The sequence below is a fragment of the Lagopus muta genome, chromosome 27 (genome assembly GCF_023343835.1).
Source record: "Lagopus muta isolate bLagMut1 chromosome 27, bLagMut1 primary, whole genome shotgun sequence".
Taxonomy (NCBI): Eukaryota; Metazoa; Chordata; class Aves; order Galliformes; family Phasianidae; genus Lagopus; species Lagopus muta.
Genome location: NC_064459.1, coordinates 1124195 through 1147924, shown reverse-complemented (window position 1 = coordinate 1147924; position 23730 = coordinate 1124195). Strand labels below are relative to the sequence as shown.

At 40.8% G+C, this 23730-nt stretch overlaps 1 long non-coding RNA gene across 1 annotated transcript; it reads right to left on the bottom strand.

The window, feature by feature from the left end:
* Positions 1-285: 285 nt before the first annotated feature.
* Positions 286-18345, bottom strand: LOC125685223 (uncharacterized). Its single transcript, XR_007373401.1, has 3 exons — positions 18268-18345; positions 17435-17713; positions 286-355 (listed from the first exon to the last, which is right to left on the bottom strand). It is a non-coding gene; the product is annotated as an uncharacterized LOC125685223 (long non-coding RNA).
* Between the last annotated feature and the right edge of the window lie 5385 nt (positions 18346-23730).

Genomic DNA, 23730 nt, shown 5'->3' with positions numbered 1-23730 from the left:
CAGTATGTTGAGTAATAGCTTGCATTTATACACTGCCTTTCATTTTGTAAAAACACAGAGTGCTTTGCTGATTATATATAGACAGAGGTCAGTCATCTCCAAGGAAAAACAGCCACTGACGCAGCAGAACATGGCAGCAGCTAGCTGCAAGGCAAGCCAACACTTTCCACAAAGGAAAACAAAGAATAAATTCTCTGAAAATACGTACCTTCATGTTTGGAGATGCAGAGCAAAATCAGCTTGGGAAATGTTTAGTGATCCCTGCTTTTAAGGAGCAGTTGAGATGTCTTAAGAGATACAGCATGGGTCAGGGAGGAACGCGCTCACCTCAGCTTCACACAGCCGTCCAAATTCTCTGGGTCAAGAAAACCAACAGGAAACAAAAATGAATATATATAGAAAAGAACAGATTCATGTGATCGAAGTCCCTTTAAACAGCTTGGAGAACCTCAACAGTCAAAGCCTGCAGAAGAGCTCTGAGCTTTGAGCTGCCAGCCCTGGTGTCGGGCAGCAGATGGAAAGTACCAGCATCACATCTTCAGAGGCACTCGATATTTCAGAGGCACAGAAGGGGCTAACAGAGCACAGACCACAGGAGATACCACTTTATCAAGCAGTCTAGCTTGCTTCCCTTCGGTCGCTGCCACTTGTCATGCTCCTGTGATGCATCCTTTCCTTCCCCAAAACCAATCTCTACAGTAACACAGAAAAAAAAAAAAAAAATCAACTAAAGGAGTATCAAGAAAAAGAAAAAAAAAAAAAAAAAGACTGCTACAAGGTTGACTGGCTCCTGGTATGGTCTGTGGCAGGAGTCGTATATTTTGCCTAATTAAGATAAGGCTGTTGCTTCTTTGCAGATTTCACTAATACAGAATTTATTGATGCAGCATTACACAGCATTTTAAAGTGATAAAATACAGCTGACGCAGGAGCCAAAGGCACCCTGAACTGCAGACTGGAGAACACACTAATTGAGACAGATCTCTGGGCTTTGGCTGAGCATGAGTGCTTCCACTGCATCCATTGTCTGGTCCCAACTCAAGGAAGCAAGTAGTTCAAGCGCTGATTGAAAATTCATTCCTGCCTGCTTTAACGTATGCACAAGTGCTTGCACTTAGCCCAGGTGTGCAGTCACATTCCTGCTCATCCCAAGCAGTTCTGCAAACCACAGATTCAAAGCAGGAGCCATAAAAGCACTGAGTGCACTGGGCACCTCTGGAACCCAGGTCCAACACATGCCAGATGACCTGGACCCTTCCCTTACTACAGATTAGGGAATCTTGGGGTTCTGGTCCCTTCTGGCTCAGGGCAGTGAGCCTCTGTAACATAAGTGACAGGTGGAAGCAGCAGTGAGATCTGAATCTTCAGTAGTTTCAGGGCTGTGCATGGCATTAATGCATCATTGGCTCCTTCCAACCAAAGCCTTTCTATCATTCTATGATCACAAAGAGGTTTTGCTCCAAAGAACTTGAAATGCAAAGCGCAGTTCCGCACACCTTACTGAAATTAGCAGAAAGGGTAACAATTTTCAGGCAGAAAGAACTTTTTTTTCTGAGCAAAATCATAAGTTTCCCAAGTAAGGTTTAATAATGGAAACGATTTGCCATTTCTGTTGCAAGAAGGCAATGATTGCTCCATAATGACGACTGCATAAAAATCACCTGCAACCAGCAATTGGAAGCTTTGCAGAAGCACATGTTGCATTCAGATGTCAAAGCAGTGGGCAGAAGCAGATGCAAACAGGCTTACTAACAGAGTTATTAGGACACAACACTTCAAAACGCTCTTTCCAATGTTTGCCCCTGTTGTGTTGCATCACACTGTTGAAAACACGTCCAGTTAAAGCCTGACGTGCTGTGATACAAGATGCAGCTTAGCAGAACAACATGCTAGCTCATGTTTAATCCAGGCTCCATTTGCCATCGATGCTGATTATCTCTGAGATTTATAAAAACAACTGTGATAAATTACTTGACAAACAAGATTAAAATCCCCTAAGTTCTTCCTTCTTTCCACTCGCTCCCTGGCATTAGAACTGCTATGTCCCATTAACTGAAATCCCTTTTAATTCTTTTAGACTTACAATGTTGAGTGTATCTTGTTCCAATTATTTTCCAATAGGAATATTATTCTATAGATGCACACTGCACAATCCCTGAAACTGCTCCTTTCCAAGCTAACAAACTATTTGGCACCCCAGTATCTGCTCTGCAAGTTTGCAGCATTAGGAGCAGGCTGAATGTCTACAGCCATGCACAAATAAAAGCTTAATAACCTTAAAGAGCTCCTGTCAACTTGGCAAGGGAAAATTTAATTAATTAATTAATTAATACGTAAATAAAGCATGTTCCCACTAAGTATTTTAAACAGAATATTCATATTTATATTTAGAATACGTCTTGTCTTTCATATTTAACGTGTTTTAACAGCAGTCTGATGGCTAGAGAACACAGATCCCCATCCTGACACGCGCTGTGTGCTATTGTTTCTAAATAAGTGCCTGAATCAAGATGCAAAATGCAACACAAGAAGTGTCAGACTTCTTGGCCCTGTTGAGATAAATGCCCTGCAATGCCCACGCTTCCAGCAATGCTTTATCTGAGCATCCCTCCTGTTCCTGCCAACTGGACAGGAAAAGCTTTATCAGCACAGGTTTTCCAAATCTGCCAGCGACCTATTCGGTTTTGATCATGCTGAAAATATTGCACTGAGCTGCCCTTGTGTTAGCGCTGCTCTAGGTGGAAAATGGACATAATTCCCCATAGTGCGGTTATTACTCCAACTATTTACTGATTAGAAGGGAAAAAAAATGCTAATGAAAGATTTTTTTATGCAAAATGTTAAATTAAAAAAAAAAAGCTATACTGTTGACATAAAGTAAAGGAAAAAAATTAGGGCATTCATTAGCCTTGTAAATAAGTTAATAGCTTGGAGAATTTGGGGAACAAGTGAGAAATCAGCTAGGGATTCAAACTCTAATGCCATTCTGAATAAATTCATAACCCTAGATATTTTTCATGCAAAACACATCTAACAATGACATGAACAAAGATAATACTGCTGAAGATGCCCAACATACGTGTGTATGTGTATATATTAGGTTAAAGTATGCTATAAAAAATAATAGAATTTGTTCAATTCCACTCCTGGTCCCTGAAGTCATGGGAGAAAAAAAAGGATATGCACAAATAAAGCAGAAATGTATTGCCAATGTGTCCTGTTCCAAAACCGCAAGAATCTAGTCCAAAAAAAATCCACATGCCATTGAGTCTACAGGAAGATCTTTTAAGATCAGGGCATCTTACAGCAGTGTTATCATTTCAAGCAGACTTTTCTTGACAACATTTTTCAGAATTTTGACATTATCCTACACACACCTTAATTTTCATCTTGCTTTTTAGTTGGTCAGGTCTCTGGGTCTGATCACAGTCTATTCTCTGTGATTGGGTTCCTCACCTGTACTTACAAATTTCAATGGAAATCAAATCAATCATCTCCGCTAAGAGCGAACATCAGCTATTAGGAACAAAAGTTAAGCAGCATAATCAAGATATTCTTGTTCACCTGACACTTTACAACTAGTGTATTGTAATCTAAACAAAGGAAAATGTACCTTGCCATCAGGTATTTAACACTGAGAGAGATGAGTCATGGGATGAGTTGAAGTTTTGCTATTACAAAATGTAGTTTGTGATTAAAACTGTCTAAAAATTGTTCCGAGGCTGGGAGAGAGAGGCAAAGTTGAACATATCCTCATCTGAGCCTTCTGGAACCTATAGGAGTACTAATCCACTGGTGAACCTGCAGTTTATTCATAGAATCTTAGAATGGCTTCGGTTGGAAGGGACCCCAAGGATCATCGAGTTCCAACCCCCTGCCACATATTCCTTGTACAGTAGCTAACATAACAGGTGCCTATTTTTGGTAGCTGCAATAAAAGCAGTGAACTACACTTTGGAGGCTCAGCATTTACTGCCATATGTCTGAAAATACCCCAGAGGTCTCCCAGACAATTTCCACACACTCATGACCCAGCTCAGCCCCATCAAACAGCATCGCTGGAGGCCACACTGTGCTCTGACCCAAGAGAAAGTGATATTGTGGCCAAAACTGTGGTTTTATTCAAGAGAAATAGGCCTGGCATGAGTTTGAAGGCAAGGAAATGCAGAAGAAGGAAAAAAGTGAAAAATGAGTTATATGAATCTGAAGACAAGACAAAAGTTTTCATTATATATAATTCATACTGTGTTTCTAACAGTATTTTAGTCACCAACATCTTGTTGGATAGTATCATATCGTACATGAGGATTTCTGGACTGTCACAGTGGGGTATGAAGAACTGCAAAACAATCTCTGCCAAGGGGAGGAGTCATCACACAAACACAAATTCAAAAAGGGAAGAAGAAAACCCTTACTCAAGGATTAACAGATATATAGCTCAGCTGCTCATGGAATCCCCCTTTGTGCCATTTCCTCCTGGCCGTGTACACCAGCCCATAAGCCCTTCCACACCATCAATGATGGTGCACCCTTTCTACTTCTTCAACTGTTGCTTTGTGTCAGTTCACTGGACACTCAAATGTGAAAGGAAAGTGGAGATCATACGTAATAATGTTAATATGTAATATCAGTGTGGCACTGTGTCCTCTCGTCACCTCATTACCCCAGGTATTCTGAGGATTACTCCAGAGCACATCTCCGATTGCTGGATCAAAGCCACGTAGCAGACAGGGTATTTTCCTGCAGCACTCAGGAAAAAGAGAAAGCTCTAGATTAAGGAAACAGGAAATACAGAGACACAAACTGGACCCCAGACTGCAGCACACGGTTGGAGGTGTTGCTGTCACAGGCTGGGGAGAGATCCCCAGGTTCATCTGCACACATTTGCAGACGGTTCTGCCTTCCTCAGGAATTTATTTTTATCCATTGCTGCCCCTCTAATGGGCTGGATCCTGGGCAGATGGGGAGCAGCACTGCTCTGCTGACGTCAATGCTTACAGCTTGCAGAGAGATGCAGAGACAAGGGTTTATCCCCAGCCCATCTCCTCCCCTTGTTTGCATTTAGTCACACTGAGAGCAGAGCTCAGGGCTGTGCCACTTCAACAGAACAGCCTTAAGCAAAAAGTGTACACCCAAAGAGCAGGGCACTCTCTAAAGGTGGGAGGCAGGGATCTGCAGACCTGGTGAATGCTGTGCTAACACAGGGCTGGGTGTTGCAGATGTCTATAAGGAGCTAAAAGCTTGCCCTGTAGGGACCCTATAATATATGTCCATATGTACATGTATTACGACTACAAAGTGACAGTCAAAACACACCAAAAATTATAAATAAGCAATGTAATTTAAAAAACAGACCAAAATAAACAGACAAACAAAAAAATGTCATATAGCTAGTAACATTTGAGTGCTTTTCACTTCTAATTAGTAATGCAATACACTTAGTGGTTACATACCCATAAGAGCTATACATATCAGCTTTAAGTAGCAAGCTAAGGTCCCTGTACATTTATGAGGCTCTTCAAGACTTATCTGTAAGAAGAGGCCAAGGACAGGTGGTGGGGCTGCCAAGAAGCTTAGTATGGGTGAAAAATGGGGTAAAAGAAGATCACAGAATCATTAAGGTTGGAAGAGACCTCCAAGATCACCAAGTCTACCCGTCCCCACCATGCCCACAGACCACATCCCTTAATGCCACATCCCCACAGTTCTTGGATGCCTACAAGGATAGTGAGTCACCACTTACCTGGGCAGTCTACACCAATGAATTACCACTCTTTCAGAGAATAATCCAACCTGGGCCTTCCCTGGCACAACTTAAGGCCATTGCCTCTTGTCCTAGATGATGTACCCAGGCTCATGTGTCTCATGCTTTCTAGTCTAATCTCAGTTTTGAAGTCACTTTTCAATCAATGGACCTAGAACATTGAAAACTGGTGAAAAGATTTAACAAGGCATCAGCTGCAGTTACAGCCACCGCTGACGTTTTCAGGACACATCATTTCTGAATGAACACCTATAATACATCTACGAGATTTCCGTGAATTATCACGATTCCAGGATGTGAATCCATTGCCATGCAATAAAGAATATTTAACAGCCTGGAGAATTGGTGGTAACCAGCATGAAAATCATTCAGTTTCATTTTGGAGCAAAAAGCCCTATCTATAAAAGCTTGTGGTATTAACAATATATGTTTAACTACCGTAGTGCAACCATCAAGGTGTCACTTAAAGAATGAGTAATGGGTAGGGAAGGATTTTAAACGATTCCCAACAAGACCCTGACCCTCTCCTTTCCAGCCATTAGCAAGTTTCTGAAGCATTCAGAGCAGTTTCATTTGTTCTCAATCACCAGGAGTTTTAACTGTGGAATTTCAATTGTTCTCTATTGGACAGATCTAATTTTAGGAGCCATTCAGGTGACATCCTTCTGAGCTACAGCACATCGGGGCAGCACTCCACAGCATCCACAGCTCTGCTCCAGTAGAGCAGAGCAGACAAATAAGACTTATCAGAAGTGGTACATGATCTAGGGATTGAGCTGAGCAGCAGCGAGCAAAGGATGAGACGTTAAAAAACCCCCCAAAATCTAGCACTTGAGTTTGCAGCAAGAAATCTCAGCAGAGACAGGCTGTGTTCCCATGATACTGAGTCCTTCTCACCTCCAATGACTCCACATAAATGTGAAATCTTTATTTCTAAAAGATCCATGAGATGTGGGGCTGTCTAAGGGAGCATTTGCACTGAGCGATGAAAACATCTGGGAGCCAGCAGCCATCTTGGGTCACAGTCCAAGCCAGAATTTAGTTTACAGAAGCCAAGACAACCTCTCGTAAAGCCTTGTGGATGCAAGACAACCAATAAAGAACAATTAATAAAGTTGGCAGAGTTCAAAGTGTGCAAACCTTGCGCTAAGCACATGAGCCTGCCTTCTTTGTCAGAATCTGTTGCAAACTCCTGGCAGAAAGGATAAAAAGACTCTTTGAAGTGCTGACGCTGCTGTATGCAGACATCTTCCATTTAAGAGATCTGTCTTGTTCCAAAACATTTTATTTTAGCCATAGCAGCAAATTACTGCAGATGTTGAAGCTGTCAAAAAACAACAAACAGAAGCCGGGAACAAGTTGATCAGTAATTGCATGCATGCTCAGCTGAAGCCTGAGGTCTTGCACCACCCCATTCTCCTGCAAGCATCGTTCAGTATCCACACAGCCCAGTAGGAAAATTAGACTTTGCAAGCTTTAAGCCACTGCAAAGTTGCTCTGACATCACAGTTTCATACAGATGTCAGAGCAGCACATCATTACCTTGCTCTCAGCTTTCTGCTGCTGTGTTTTACACACTGAACATACTTTAAGCATCCGCAGCAAATACATCAAGGAACTCGTTGCCTGCACAGCGTCGCTGATTTACTCCCTCACCTGCTCCTACTTCTGCTCTCCTCATTGCAAAGCAGGCTGAGTGCATCCAAACTGGGCAACTATTTCATGCAAGCTACTCCAGAAGATTCAATGGGAGCTCTTGGCTAGGCTTCCATTTTGGCAACAGAAATTCTGCCCTTTTTACAAGAGTGGCCCAGATTCTGCCCAAGACTTGAAGCTTCCTGGTAGATTTTACTCCCTCTACATGCTGAGAAAAAGACGTTTATGCAAGAACTTTGCTCAAAGAGGAATTTAAAGCTGTACTCATAGCCCTCATAATGCTATCACATTCTGATCTGCACACAGCAGATGAGTTGCTTTTGCTATGGCTGAATATGGGAGCACAATACATACATAATTCTCTGATAAGAAGTAAATCAAATGCTTGGAGCAGAGCACAGCATGCCAGCTCCAGATGTTAAGAAAGAGAACACGCAGCTGGAGTTACACAAGGGGCCAACAAATCTCTCTGTGCTGATAGAGACGTGGAGCTGTTCACTAAAGCCAGGATTCCTGATAGGAACTGTGGATGGTGGGAGCAGAATAAGGTGAGGAAGGAGCAAAGAGGGCAGCAGTGCTGCTTCCTTTCCCTTCTGCAGGTTTCTGCTCCTGCTGTACCATCACAGCATCAAGTACTGTGGGCCCCGGATGGAATTCAGACCTGACCAAAGTGTTTCCCATATAAAAATTCAGTAAGAGAGCTTCAGACTGTTTAGCATGAACAAAGCATAAGCGCTTATAGATGCTGTGGTGCTTGGCTATGGACGTGAACTCCATATACAACAGCTCTTTCCTGCTGCAGTCTTTAATCTTATTAGACTTGACTGCAGATACTTAGTTGGCCCTTGTCATTATGCATAATATTATAAATTGCTTTCTTATTAGAGAGGAAAAAAGTTCTTTCCATTCCCAAGGCAGCCAAAATATGGCGTGCTTGCTGGCAAGCCCACCTGAGTGAGTCAACCTGCTCAGCAGCATCCCTTCCTCCCATTCTTGAGACTCCTAGGCAAATACAATGAAGAGCAAGAGATGATGGCCTCAAGTTGCACCAGGGGAAGTTCAGGTTGGATATCAGGAAAAAATTCTTCTCAGAAAGTGGTCGATGACAGAGGCTGCTCAGGGAGTCACTGTCCCTGGAACTGTTGAAGAAGTGTGGAGATGTGGCACTGGAGGGATGGTTTGGGATTCGACTTGGGGATCTTAGACATCTTTTCTGACCTTAAAGATTCTATTGTTCCATGCTGTGAAGGAGCAGCATAGGAGTAAAAAATAACATCAACTATTTTAAATAGCAGCTGATTATGACAACCCCAGAATATCTATTAGAACGTGATGGTAATATATCAATTTATGAAGTGGATGCACTTCTAGGAGGTGCATGCTGGTGTGTTCCAATGGCCAACACACAAAGGCCAGGGTTTGCAAAAGAGCTAAAATACATAATGCCTCTCCTTTCTGCCTCAGAAAAAGCTAGGAACTAAAAATATGGAGCATTGGTTGAGACAGAACAAGCATTCCTTTGTTGAAAATAAAAGGAACGTTGGATGAGGGCAACCTTGCACAAATGGACAACACCAAAAACTAGTTTGGGGAGCAAGGATGTATTTAGTTCTCAAAAGAGTTCACAATGCTTACCATGTGGGGTATGTTTGGTGTTTTGATCTCAGTTAAATGCAGTTTTTGATACGTGAACATGAGAAGGGTCCACGTTCTGTGGTTTAGCTTATCTCACAGTGAGAGCCCCAGACTGTAGGGGAACCTCTCTAGGTGGCTAACTGTGCTGCCAGTACTGCTGGTGGAACCAAGGCAGTACAAATGAGGCAGTGTTTTCCCATCTGAGTCAACATTCTGTCCACACGGGACCACAGCAGTCACCTACTTAACACTCCATCACTGGAAACCACTAAGCACTAAAGGAATTATTAGGCAAATACCTATTCAATTAGTCAACAAACCAACACTGATTTCAGGGGAAAAACGATCAATCCTGAGTCTTACCTATTTGCAGGTTCAATGGTGACAGCTAAGCTCATAGCTGTTGAAACGAGGGAAGTTTAACAAGGCACTATTCTGGATTTTAATTATTTTTGGTCATCTTAATCCATACACTTGAGTTTTGAGAGTTTGATAGATTGCAATGGATCTCCATCTGCTATTACAAAATACTTCTTATTGCATTAGTGGTGAAAAGATGTTTGCAGTGTAACACTTTACAATTTTCCCTATATGATTTTCCCTCCTTATCATCATTCTCTGAGCAGTGTTTCGAAGCGAGAAGATACGCCACACAAAATCTCCCTGAATATGAAATTTTCTGAGTAATTCTGTCACAAGTCTCCCAGGACATCCTAGTCAAGGATGAACAATTCAGAAAGAGCCCTGCAGAGCTGGAGAGAAATTAATCATGCATTTTTAAGTGTTTTGAACCTTCTTATAGGATTTAATGAAGAATTCTGTCGAGCTTTTAAAATGTATAGGGGAAAAAAAGCCTCATCTAGTCTATAAATCAAGTTCTTGGTACATATTAAGTTGATTAACATGAGAGAGAAGATCCTGCGCTACCTGAAGGCGATTCTGAGGGAACCTCAGACTTCTTTCTGGACATTGTGATTTTTTATTGCCTACCTGACTGCATCCATTTCCACAGAAGTCAACAGCAAAGGTGTCATTAACTCTGGCCCAAATCACCTCCAAAACCTCATTCAATTTTTAATGTTCCAAGAGCGGAAGTCATCTGCCGGCTACTACAGAAGCCAGGCATTTTTAGCATCATTAAAAAATAAATGGTTTTCCTACATAAAGCAGTGAGGAGCTTGCTTCTGAAATAAACCCTTTTATTTTCTTTCATTTAACACACAGAATTGAAAGCAGGTATCAAACACCTTCATACCTTCCCCAGCAAGTGCAGCGGGTGCAGACTGTTAAGGACTCCATCAAGTGGTTCAGAAAAAGCCTTCACTGAGATGAAGGTGATTTGCTTTAAAATACTCCTGGTACCTCCACACGATACTTAGTAAGTTACAGCAAACACCACTGCTTTAGGGTGTTGTTCTGGTACAAGGGTTTAGCCGAAGTCACAAAAGAAGAAGTGGGCATTCATAGTGATAATAAAACTGCCCAGAACTGTCACACATTAAAATAATAACAAAAAAAAAAAAAAACCCACCAACCTAACAAGACTTTCAGAAATCATAAACGCTTTCATACTTCACAGCATAACCCAGCCTCTAATTAATTGATGCCAAGAAGAAATTGTCCCTGGAGGGCATGTTATTCTGGCTGCGTAACGGGGGTTATTTTTGCTGGCACTGACTGCTGTCAAAAAGAGGATGTTGCAACAGCATCTATGACTCAGGGCAGTGCTCCAAGTATTCAGGAAGACGACAGTACTGAGAGCTGCTACCAGCAGCCCAGGTGAAAATTCTGGATGTTGAATCACGATCTTAATTTTTTTTAATAGCATGCAAAGACTATGTCAGTAGCACTTTTCATTATCCACTTCAGCAGTCCAGAACTACTTGGTAATTATGCCCATCCACTCTCCTTTGACAGAGCTAACTAACAGAACAAGAGCTTCTGATAATACACAAGCTTCTTGTAAAGAATTCATGTAAGAAGGCAATAATCTAAATAGCAAAGCTGATGAGTTTGCACAGTGCTTTGCTCTAGGGAATATGCATTTTCTCCAGTCTGGAGGTAGGATCACTTACCTGGGGAGCAAATAGAGAAGGACTGGGGCATTGGTTCTGTAAAAGCTATTAAAGGACAGATCCTACAGCCCTGTTCTTGCCAAAAAAGTAAACAGGAGTGAAGAAGCACCCTCAGATCAATTATTTGTTTCTTGTCAATCCCAAACAAGATCTCCAAAGACTAGAAAAAAAATTCTGTTGCTCCCATGGATACAATACTAACAGACATAGCAATCACATTTCATCACGAAAAGCCAGGAGTGTTCCCTGAACGTACAACCAGGTGTAAATAAAAAGCTCTGACAGCGAGGCCTGATTAAACTTCAGCTAAACAAAATCCTTCCCACTCTAGCAGCTATTGGATGGGGTCTATAACAGCAGTTCCACGGTCGTTTCACTCCGTGCTAAAGTTCAGTTTAGAGCAAAGGAGGAAAGATCTTCCAGTGCCTCAGCCACAGCACAGCCCTATCTTGGGACCTACATACAGTTATGCATTCAACACTCATTTGTTTACAAAGTCTACAGCACAACACGCTAATGATGTGTCTGATTGAGAGGTTGGTACAGGGCTGCCCTTACCCTGCATGCCCTGCACCAAGGCAAGGTTCCTGCCCTCCCAGCTCTAGTCCTTTCAGCAACCCAATTTGCGCTACAATGAAAGGGCAAAGGGCTTTGGAAGCGTAACTCCCTAACTGCAGACTCAATGAGATCTCCAACGATGTGGAAATGGATCACTGAATTACCTGAAAGTAACAAACATGTCTGTGTACTCCCAACCAAACCCACATTTATTTTCAATGTCCCTGGATAATCCTTACACAAACAACTGGATTCCAAATCAGTCACCCCTGCAGCATCAATCTCACTGATAGTAGCTCAAAAACTCATCTGCTCACCTTTTCCCAACCCATTAATACAGAAAACATATTACAAGATGCAATTAAAAACATGTCAAGATAATCTTAAGAGAAAGTCCACAAAGTCTCAAATATGGTATTCCCCACTGGCAATAAAATGAATTTAAAACATGAAAAAGACTCTTAAAGCCTTCATTTGTTTCATCATAATCTAAGGCACTCCTTTAGGATTAGCAAAAAATCTATACCGGTTTTAAACCATCTGCTGAATTTCTAGGGTACAGCTTCAATAAATTAATTGCACTTATCAGCTCAGAGATCATCTCCATAGTAGCATGAAAGACAAGAGTTACAGCCAGACAAACTGACGCAGCAATCAATTTCACTCCTTGTAAGCTATTTGAAGATTAAGATTCTCAGCTAGATCAAATATGCTAGATTAACAATTATGCCATCTTTTAGGCTTTTGCAACCTATACTCACAGACCAACCCTCTCAATGCTGCAGATAAAGCTGCCTCATTAGACAGTTCTCCATGCAGAAGCTTATGGTATTTCAATTTGTCATCTTCCTCATACCTTTAAGTCAAAAAAGAGATACACCTTATTAAAAAAAGAGAAGGGAAAAAAAAAAAATAGATATCTCAGCTATTCACCATGACACTGAAAGGATTTTTCCACGTAGAACTTAAAGAAAACAAAGGATTTTAAGAACAAGCAATTGGGTAAAGTGAGCTTCTTGAAACCATTTCTTTATGAGCCAAATTTCAATTTTTAGTTTTTATACTGAAATGCTTCAGATAACTTATTTCCTAACCTGTTCACCTGCAAATTAAAAAAAAAAAACCAAACCTGCTTTACTCAAAGAACAACTTTTTGGGTCATCTACATTTTGTCATCATCTCCAACAACAATCCTCCAGCATTCCACTATTTTACACAGCCCAGTTAATCCCAGAGGTCTGTCAGGCCCTACATCATGGCAAAAGACATTTTGTTTCATTAAGAAATGATACTTTTCAGAGAGCAGGGGGCACGTAACCTGATGGGTGTTGTCTGTCTGTCCATCCTAGGGAAGCAGCCTCAAGACCCTAACCTTATCCAAAGTAGCATCTCTCACAAGAATGGAAATGTGGGGAGGGAATTCTCCCTACCTATATTAGCAGAGTTTGCTGCTCTGGGGGATAGAGGTGGTGAAACAGAGGAAATAATTAATGTTCCCAGAAGCACACAGCAGAACTGGGAGTAGAAATGGGGAAAGAGAATTAAAATCCAAGAGCAGCTTGGAATCACTTTCAGAGATGCCCCTAGAGACTTTCCATCAGGTGCGAGCATCCTGCTCATCAGCTGCCTTATTACAATTGTGATTTACCTCCAGGGATGCAGGCTTCACTTAAAACTATATCCAAGTTAGTCATCCAAGTATTTATATCCCCCTTGTACTTTTTATTCCATTAGGAGAGTTATAAAGAAATAAATTAGAATCACAACACATCTACAGCTTGTTCTGAAAAAGACTGCTAGCACTTGACTCACCTACTTAGATGTCAATTTAGCACTCTTAGCTGGATTTAAATTGAGTCAAGACCAGTGTGATGAAGACAGAATCTGCACCTGCCCCCCCACAACACTTTAAATAATTGGAATCAAACATAAAAGTCAAGCATTACTACAATTTGGGAACATCCAGGAACCCAGAGCGTGGCAGGTTTGTTCTCCTGCCTCATTCACCAAATGTGCATGTTACCCAAACAACTGAGCAAGACGATTTAGCGCTGTGACGATTCAGCCGCTGGCACACATCCTTGCTGTGGTTCTCTAGGAAAAGGCAGGACCAAAGGCATTCCTTGTTACCCCTTTGGGATATCCAGCACCTTCCACCACCAGCACTTAATCCTGCATATCATTTTCAGGGCAGATAAGGGTCTCTTATCTGTTGTACCTAGCTTGATTTTCTGTGTGGGGATCTTGTGTTGCTCCTAAAGGCAGTGACTTAGAGACCCCCCTGTTCTGATACCAACATGACCTCTAGTACAGGTTGTCTATTTAATTTAGGCAGTAATATCTGTTCTCTAAAATTATGGGTGCCTGAAGTTCAGGTAAGCATAACAGGAGCAAGATTTTCAAAAGCTGATAAAAATTACTTTTTTGTTTGTTTGTTTAATATAAAGTAGTAGAATAGTAGAAACTTTAAAGAAACTTATTTTTCAAGTGTATCCACCTGTACCCCACACCATGCTCTTGCTCTAATTCTGACCCACTGTAATTTCAGAAAGATGGTCTGGATGGTAAATTATGTGGAAAAAAATAGAGAACAACAACAATAACAACAAACCCTACAAACCTGAGCAAATTCAATCCCACCTACCTGCTACAAACCAGAATTTCTTTGCTGATATCACCACCTGTGACCACTCTCCCACAAATGCCTGAAGTAATAAAACCATCACAGCCCTCTAATCCCATCCCTGCCCATTTGAAGCAGATCTCTTAAAGCACATGAGCTGGCACCCAGCTGACCAAGGTGACGTTTGGAGCCCTCAGGATCACAGCAGCATTCCACAATTTTATCACAGATACTTTGCTTTATTTAATATCAAAGCAGAACGTTAAGTAATAAACCTAATAGCAAAACAGACGGAAGAAACACGCGTGGAGCCGCAAGCAATCACTGCAAGCTCAGCCATGGAACATCTAAGGAAAAAAAGCTGCTGCCCCATCTTCTCAGAATACATCAGTTCAGTAATTAGGTGTATTAAGAGCTGCGTCTGTCGCATTTCACTCATTTCCACAGACATAAGAAGTCACATTTATAAGTCATTAAGCTGAAATAAAATCTTTGCAGGGCTTAATTAATTTAAATATTCATGGAAACAGGATAGCAGGGGGAAGTGTTATTCTTAATCAAAACAGACATTGCTGTTCTATAATGCAAATTACTATTTCTTATGTGGACATTGCCAAGCACCTACAATCAAAGGCAGCATAACATTAATGATGACCATACAGAAAATGCAGCTAAAAGGGATCTGCATTGTCCTTCACCTCTCAAACAGAAATGGGCATTTGCTGAGCCAAACACATGCTTAATAATTGTGTCACGCCTAAAATAGTAGTCACTTCCAGGTAATTAATCACAATTTACTCAAGCTGAATGCAACATCCACCTGCCTCTTCATCCTTAAAAAAAATAATAAATTAATAAAAATAACACCATGCATCTATAGGCACATGCTCTCTCCTTGCAATGCCACAGTGGCCAAAACTTTCCTTTAAAGATAAGGTGTTAGCTGCCACAATTGCTCCTCTTCACTAAATCTTTGCAATATGGGCACATGTCTACGAGGTGGGACATCAAAACTCCCTTTCATTGTCTGCAGAAGGAAACCCATAGAGCTCAGCTCTTACATGTGACCTGTGATGCTTAGCAGAAAAAATTACACAAGATTGGTTGCGCTGAGACGTGACACAACAAATCGCTACGATATGTGGAAAATTACTTTGAAGAGAGCAGGAAGAAAATACAATTTCCAATTTTTATCTGTTAATAGCAGCTTTGGTTTCATTATCCACCATCCCCGTATCAGGCTTTGGATACAATTAACATCACAGAAATAAAACACTTGATGGAAGTAGCGACGCGTTTGCTGGTAATGAAATGTTTATGGATCAGTTTGGTACACTAGTAAAGAGTGAATGCATTTCCTTCAGGACGAGAGGAAACAAAGCGTAGATAAGCACTGAAAATCACTTTGACTCGAGACATTCACATAATGTTATTATTATCTCCCCTTCTACTCCCCTCCCCCCCAAAAAAAAGATAATATCGATTGTTGAGGATCATTTGGACAACTCCAACAATGAGTTTTCCTGATAAAAGCTGACAGCTCACCTAACAGAGAAAACAGCACTGACCCAAACAAAGCTCCGTGTCAGAAGGCTGACGGACATCTGGGAAAGAAAATCTCCTCCTTGCTCCCCAGTTCTCCTGTGCCTGGGACGTGTCACCATCCCAGTGTCCAATGGACCAAGGGAGAGTTCTGCCATGGCTTTTGCTTGTCAGTTTAGCTGTTGCTCCTTCAATTCCTACTTTTAAGGAAGGGAGAAATACTGTTTGCAAATTTATGTCGCTTCTCCCCCCCCCCTCGCCCCCCCCCCCCAAAAAAATATCAAGATCCTAAGGGCAGGAACAGATTTAGACAGTACCTAGAACAAGAAAAGCATCAGCTATGATGGAAAGAAAAATAAATACCTTCACTACACCAGACATTTCAAAGTTTTGATATAATGTATGATGATATAATGCATACTTTTGAGGGGAGGAAAAATTCTCAGAGAATTTCAAGCTTTCAACAAAGATTAAATACTCTATGCTCTTCTTGGGATCAGCCATTATTAGGAACAGCATCACAGTAGTATCCTGCACACAAATTACAAGGATTCGTGTGGAATCAGTGGGATTCCCTCACTGCTATTTTTACAGTGGTTGGCTGGCAGAAGAAGAAACAGCTCTTCCTCTAATGTGATGGAAAACAAGAGTTGCATGCAAATCACCAGGATAGACTCAATTTTTCTATAAGTTTTTGGATGATTTGCAGCATCACCTCTTCTGTACGTTTTCCCCTTTGCCCTGATAGTGAAGGAGAGCTGCAGCTCAGAGCAAAAACAGAGCAAGGAGAGAAAGAAAGAGAAACAAAACACAGCTGGAAATGCAGGAAAGCTGAACAGGCTTTGAGCACTCTGACAGAGCTGTTGATGTACCTGTTCATTGCAGGAGATTTGGAGTAGATGACCTTTAAGGACCACTTCCAACTCAAATGATTCTACGATAAACTTCATCCATCTCAACAGAAGAAAGGATGGGGAATAACAAGCACCTGATAAGACCCCAGCATTACAGGAGGTACCAGATTCATGGAATTTCTCTGGATTGCCCCAGCCCAGCAGCTTTGCAGTGGGCTTATGTGCAGGCTCAAGGAGTGCATTCATCATGTCACTTCTGTTGGCCAAGCTGTTATGTTAACCCAGAGCCAAATGTTTTCAGCCATCACATTTAATCCAAATCTGTGGTTCTGGCCATCATACCCAGCATGAGGAACTAAATAAATGTCATCTGTATGCAGAATCTGCTTTTTTCTCCCCTGAAGCATAATAAAGTTGAAAAGTCACGATTCAAACTAACCAGAGACACTTCAGTCTAAGAGCCAACTCCTCCATGAATTCTGACAAGCAACAAATGAACATGACATAAAATATGCAAAGAAAGACTCCTCTTGCCTAAGGACTGGAAAAGTTGCTGAATCCCAGCCCACATCTAAAAGAAGCCTTTTCATTTTTTAAAGAAGTGCACATGCTGAGAATCAGTGCTCCAGTTCTGTGACTATACAGACCCCACATAGTCTAAAGCATAACATACCAAAATGAGACACCAACCCACCAACCAGGATTAGTCCATTAATTTGGTACTCACTTAAAAGCTTGGCTAATCTTCCAGTTCCAGGAGAACTTCTTTCGGAAGATCCCAGAAACAGAAGACTTCAGAGCATGCATGCTTGAGCATCCAATGTGAAATGCTTTGATTATACTAAGGCTACCAAAAATACCCTGCTATTCACATCCTTAACACAGGCATCTCTTTTAAGGTGTTGTAAATTCAACTCAGCCAGAAGTCCACAGCAACCAAATATTTCTGACTTCCTCTGTACTGCTGAATCACATGGTACTGCTTTGGCTCCTTACAGATTGTAAGCTGGGAAATGAGGTATAAAAATGTTTCAGGTTATAATTCATGAAATGTGTCTTTATGCACAACCTTTTATTATTATTTTTAAGGATATCTGGTCCTATAAAAAATTTTAAAAATAGCATTTTTAAAATTTATTTTTTAGAGAGAATTAAACAACTGTCAATGCAAGAAATAGCATTCAACCTTCCTCCATCAAATTCATTTCATAAATGTTCAATATAATGTAGACTTTCACTGACTGAGATTGAATGACATGCCCATAGAACTTGTTCCATGGATTCAACAGAAAGCTTCATTTTGCCCCTGTCAATTTCTCTACCCTCAATTTATTTTCAATTTGCTCAATTGCCTCCAGGATAACAAGTTTTATCTTACGAAGAGCAGTGTGCCTCTCAAAGAATCTACCAGCCTGTTTATTTACCACTCAATTGATTTGACCTTTACAGGGTCACCTGCCACTTGAAGTCATCTTAAAGAAATCTAATTAGTCACCACACAGAAGAAAATTCTTATACCAGGTTACAACGCAGTCCCTAGCTTCCAGAAGTGCTAAGTACCTTCACTTCCCAATGATTATAGAAGAATTTGAAAGCACCGAAGATATTCAAAGCAATCCAGTTCGAGGTACGTTGCTGCTTCCAGATCATCTGCAAAATTCACCTGAAAAAAACATCAGAGGAAAACATGCAACAGAGAAACACAATGAAAAGACAAATGCTCAAAAAAAAAAAAAAAAAAAAAAAAAAAAAAAAAAAAAGCTAAAAATTTCAAAGTATGATTTAACATTTTTGATTTCCTATTTTAAAAGGTAATTCCAGCAGCACGACACAAGTCACCTCTGCATATAATGCACAAAGATTTCCATTAAACATCAGCAGAATTTCAAAGAGGTGCAAGTTGCATCAATCTGATAGAAATCAAATATTTTATTTTTACTTCGTTTCATTTTGTTTTTCCAGCTTGATACTATTTAGCCAAAAGGACTGGACCAAAAACGCACTTAGTTGTGATGAACTCTGAAACCTGCATCAGTTTCTGCAGTGGCAGGAATGCAGACACTGGCATGTGGGCAGAGGAAGAAGAAAAACAGGTATGTATATTTTAGGTGGCCTGAGCTTTTTCTTTCTAAAATCATTCCTGGTTAGAGACATCTACCTACTGAAACACACCACTGGGTTCCATTCCAGGTAATACACATTTCATTTACCTGATTTCACTGAGCCTACTGGATCTGTTTCCCATCAGACCCCATCTGTTGAGGTTCCTCAAACAGGCAGCAATTTTTAAACTTCTATGCAATGGCTTGTTCAATAATTAGCTACCATCTCAGAAACAGGAGCAAGTCAACCCGTCTCAGGTAAAATAATGCAGAGATGTGCTACTGAAATCAATAAAGCCACAACACTTTTACCAGAAGAGGGTATGATTTCTTAACGAGGACCATAATTACTGAAAGAAATTCCCAATCAATTGCTTCTTCCCACCCACTCAGCTCACTAAAGGGTATAAAATCATCTCTTCAATTACTGACATCTTGTCATTGGAGCTGAAAACACACATCCTGGCTATTACTGTCTCTGCTTTGTTGCAGAGTTTATGAACGGAACAAACTGCAAGGATGAGCTTCCCCTTATCTGCAGAGATTCTGTGTCACGGATGATGGCATCTGGTAGAAGAAACATAATATGAAGCTGATCAGCTAACATATGAAGAGCACTTAGAGATAGTTTCAGAAAATCTATCGCTTCTGGAAAAATCTTGGTTTAAACATTTATTCTACTGAAAAAAAAAACCCACCATATAAATGTTTTATTTCAACTTTCTTTCCTCTTATTTTCAAGATTACAAAATTGACTAAATTACAACAAAGCATTTTTATACATTTCTCTGCTTGTGATTACCTAACTCGAAGCAGTGCTACCTCAGTTGCAAAGACTTCAATCGTCAGTGAATTTCAGCAGCACAACACAACACTTGAAGTTGCATATGGCATTTTGGGGATTGCTCAGACTACAGAAATCTATATCTAAGATAAGACTGGTCCCATCCTACGCAGTGCTGAGAAGCTTTCCTGGGAGGCGAAGGTATTCTGCAATTCTCACAGATTTTTCCATTTTCATTATTTATAAGAGAACTAAAAAGCTGTGTGGGGATGCAGGAATGAAAAGAGGGATGGAGCAATGAAAAGCAAAAGGAAAGGAGACCATCCTGCCCTACCTGGTATAACAGTGGATTTGCTGATGATTCCAATAGCAGCAAGCAATCTAAAAAATGGGAATTCATTTCCAGGGCAACATTGGTAGGAGGTGAAACATAAAAGTGAGTGATGGGTTAATGAAAATAAATGATCTGAAATAACAGTGGTTCAGTAAAGCACATATTTATCGTATTATCCAAGTTGGCTACATGAGAGTTATTAAGCTAAATCAGCCCTCATAGAAGCTGAATAAATGAAGGCAATTCTGATGATCCCAATGCTTTAATCTCCCCATTCACACTATATTAGTCAGGGACAGAAAGAGCAAGAAATTGGCGTAGTGAAACACCTTAATTTTTAATGTAAACCTTTTGCAGGAAAGTCACTTTAAAACAGGCATACCCCTTCCATTTCTAATTATGAAACATTAAAGTTATTGTGAAAGGAACCATTTCATACTTCCAGAACCTACTTGTTTCCTTCACAGACAACTGAATTGTGTGGGCAAAGAGGCAAGCACAGAACCATATCACCAAGAAATTCTACAAAACAACTTTCTTGCTGTTGACTTCCAAGGACATGGATTCTCTGTTAACAACGCTGTTAAGCATAAAAAGAAATAATTTCATCAGCAACAGTGAAAAGTTGATGGCTGTACAAGGGAATAATGGCTGGAACTCTGGATCCTGGGAGATTCATCTTGTGATTTGCACCAGAATAAATGAATCCCATCTCCATTTCAGCTCACATTTTTATGAGGGCATCTTATAGTTCTGCTCATCTTCTGACTCTGCTACAATGTCCAGGTGGAGGGGAGACTATCATTTGGAAGGTTATCAGTCACTGTGCCTTCTCAAGAAACCCTCAAATCCACAAAAAAGAAACTCGCCCCTTTTTATCACCTCCCCTCTCACTCAAAGCTCAAGGATATTAGAAAAAAAAAAGTTTGTACTGAGTTTTGCAGAAGGATTTCAGATGAGTCACCTCTACTCACCAAATGAGATCATTTCAGTTCCATGGTACCACCACATTTCATGCAGCTGAAACTAAACACTGACTTTAACAAAAATAAGAAATCTCATTCAGATAACATTACAAAGGAAAAAAAAACTTTCCCCTTTCCTGAAAAAATATAGCATTATGCAAACCTGAGTTTTGCTCGCTCTGAATCTTCTATGTTTGCATTAAATGCTTCACTTATCGCTCACAGCAGCAAAACAGAGGAAGGGCTGGGCTGTCACTCTCACTATAAAGAAGTTCTTCCACACATTTGTAACTTCCTATGTTCTAGCTTTTGGCCATTGCTCCTTGTCTTGTCACTTCACACCACTGAAAAGAGACTGGCCTTGTCCAACGGCCAACTGTCCAACTGAAAGCTTCTTCCCATTTTCTACAGGACCATCAACTTGTAGATTTTCCAAGCCAGAAAAACCTGTGTTTTGATCTTCTAGTGTTCTTTGTGAATATCCCTTATTTTTCCTCTGAACTCATTCACTGATAACTTTGCCCTCTAACACACCCTGTGGCAATGAGTTCTACCACAGAGTAATATGTTGTGGGAGAGGTAAAAAAAACAACCAACCAACCAACAACAACGAAAAAAACCCTTCTTGTTTTCTTAAACCTGCTGATGAGTTTTAAAAGATCACTGCAAAAAATCCTACAGATGCTTTTTCATTTGAAAGAGCCATTTATTAGTGGCAAATAATCATTTCTACCTGTAGGCTGAATGTGCGTTGCTTCAGTTCCAACTTAATGTCCAGCTCTATCACACAAGTGCACCTAGATAATTTTCCCTAAGCAGCATGTCCATAAGGAAGGAAGAGCTGATAATGCTCCAGTTTGCACTATTACCTCAATGTAAGTCCAAAGCAATTTCATTTTGTTGAGTCATAAATTTAACCAAGTACTGGCTTTACTAAACACAGGATTTTGCCTAGAAATTCACTAGATTTTCCTTCCAAAAAACCCTCAGTGTTCTACATAATGTACCAAGTGCACCTACTGCCTTGTAGACAGACCAGATTATAATCCATAGGCAAGGCATTGAAGTCTGAGCACCTCTCAGCAGTTTAATGTAAATAAACATAGGGTAAGACCATGGGCGAACTGAAACTAGTCTTTGAAATACTACTTACAAGTTGACTGTTGATGGCACAAATACATCAATTATGGAGGGATTTTAAAGAGACTGAACACTATCCACAAGGTTTTTGCTGCCCTTTATTGGCTCCAAACCCACTTCTTCCTGAAGACATCCAAGAAAAGAACCTTACCTTAATGAATCAAGTTGCTGGGCTGTAGTTTGTGGGCACGTCTGAACATCTTTAATACCCTCAACAAACTCTAAGACGCAGATGCTTCCCTGCCTTTATGTCTACTGCCAGTCATTTTGCAGTCTTGCAAAGGGCATAATATCAACTGTTACAATAAAGATGAAACTAGAACAGAAACCTCTTACCCCTGTAAATCAAAAAGAAACCAAATGTGAATCGATGCCCTCAAGCACCTCACATCCAGGGCAACTGAAAGCACCTATAAGGATCATCAGCCTTATTCATTTAAGAGTTCATTGAGTCTATTTATATCCAAAATACATCACTGGGGAGGTATGTTGGCTCTCAGACTTAAAAAGTCATTTTAGTGGCAATTCTGCCACAAAATATAATGGCCATTACAGAGGTCATGAGAAGCATTTTCATAAAATATTACCTTCTGCTGACACTGTCCTTGGTCAGTGCCTTGGTCAAGTGCTTGGGACTGATCTCAGCATTTCCTCTAAAGGCCTCCTCCTTCGATGGCTGCCTCTGCAGTGACATGACAACCTAATAAAATTTCTAAAGGTCAGACTTGAGCTTCAATGAACACATCAGCAAGAAGTAAAGTAAAACCTGAGCTAAACTGCATCTGGCTGCACAAACAAATGGAGTGCACAAACACTAAATATAAAATTAATGGTTAACAGCTGTTTCCACCTAAACTCACAAAGCAAAACCAAATCAAGGTGAACTGGTATGGTGACAAACACCTCGTCTTGCTCTTTCCCCTTCATTAATGGCCGCTTTCTGGAGACAATGCTGTTGCAGTGAATGGAAGCAGACAATATCTACAAGACAACTAAGCCTTACCAATTTTGTATTAATTGGGCTAGAGGACACTGTTGGTCTCCCTCAGATCTGAAATTCCATCCTAATGCAGGTTCAAGTAAAGCTTGCATTTTGTTGCTGGGAAGGCAAGCGGTCAAAGCATCCTAACTAACTCTGCAGCACAATGTTGCATCTGATCCAACTTTCAGCCTCTATATGCATCAGAATGCTTCACGCTCACTGCACGACTTCATATTTCAGCCACATCTCCACCTTTGCTCTGTTAACACCTGATCCTCCGTCAACGGCCCCATGAGCACAAGACACCTGCTGCTGATGAGAAGGATGTGATAATAGGGCAAGTCTCATTATCACACCTCCACCCGCATCTCCTGCCCTCCACAGCTCCTGAGGTCAGCCAGGTTCTCCAGCACACTTGGATAAGTCTGGGATGAGCACAAAAAGCCACAGAAAGGCCTAAGATGGGCGTTTCACATGCTGGCTCTCTTCTGAGCTCTGAGTACCTTTCAGAACAGTAGCTTTCAGGTTCTCTCTGTAGTGGCCTCTTCAAGGCCCCTTGTCAAGGCTTTTCATCCAAGTCGCACAGTCTTCTTTCTTGGGTAGCTTTGAGCACACGGTTGTAACAGAAGGAAAAACTCAGTTCTTCTGGACCTCTGCTCCGTTTCATTTTCACAGCTGCACAGCACCCGTGTTTCTGAGGCAGGTCAAGAGGTTAA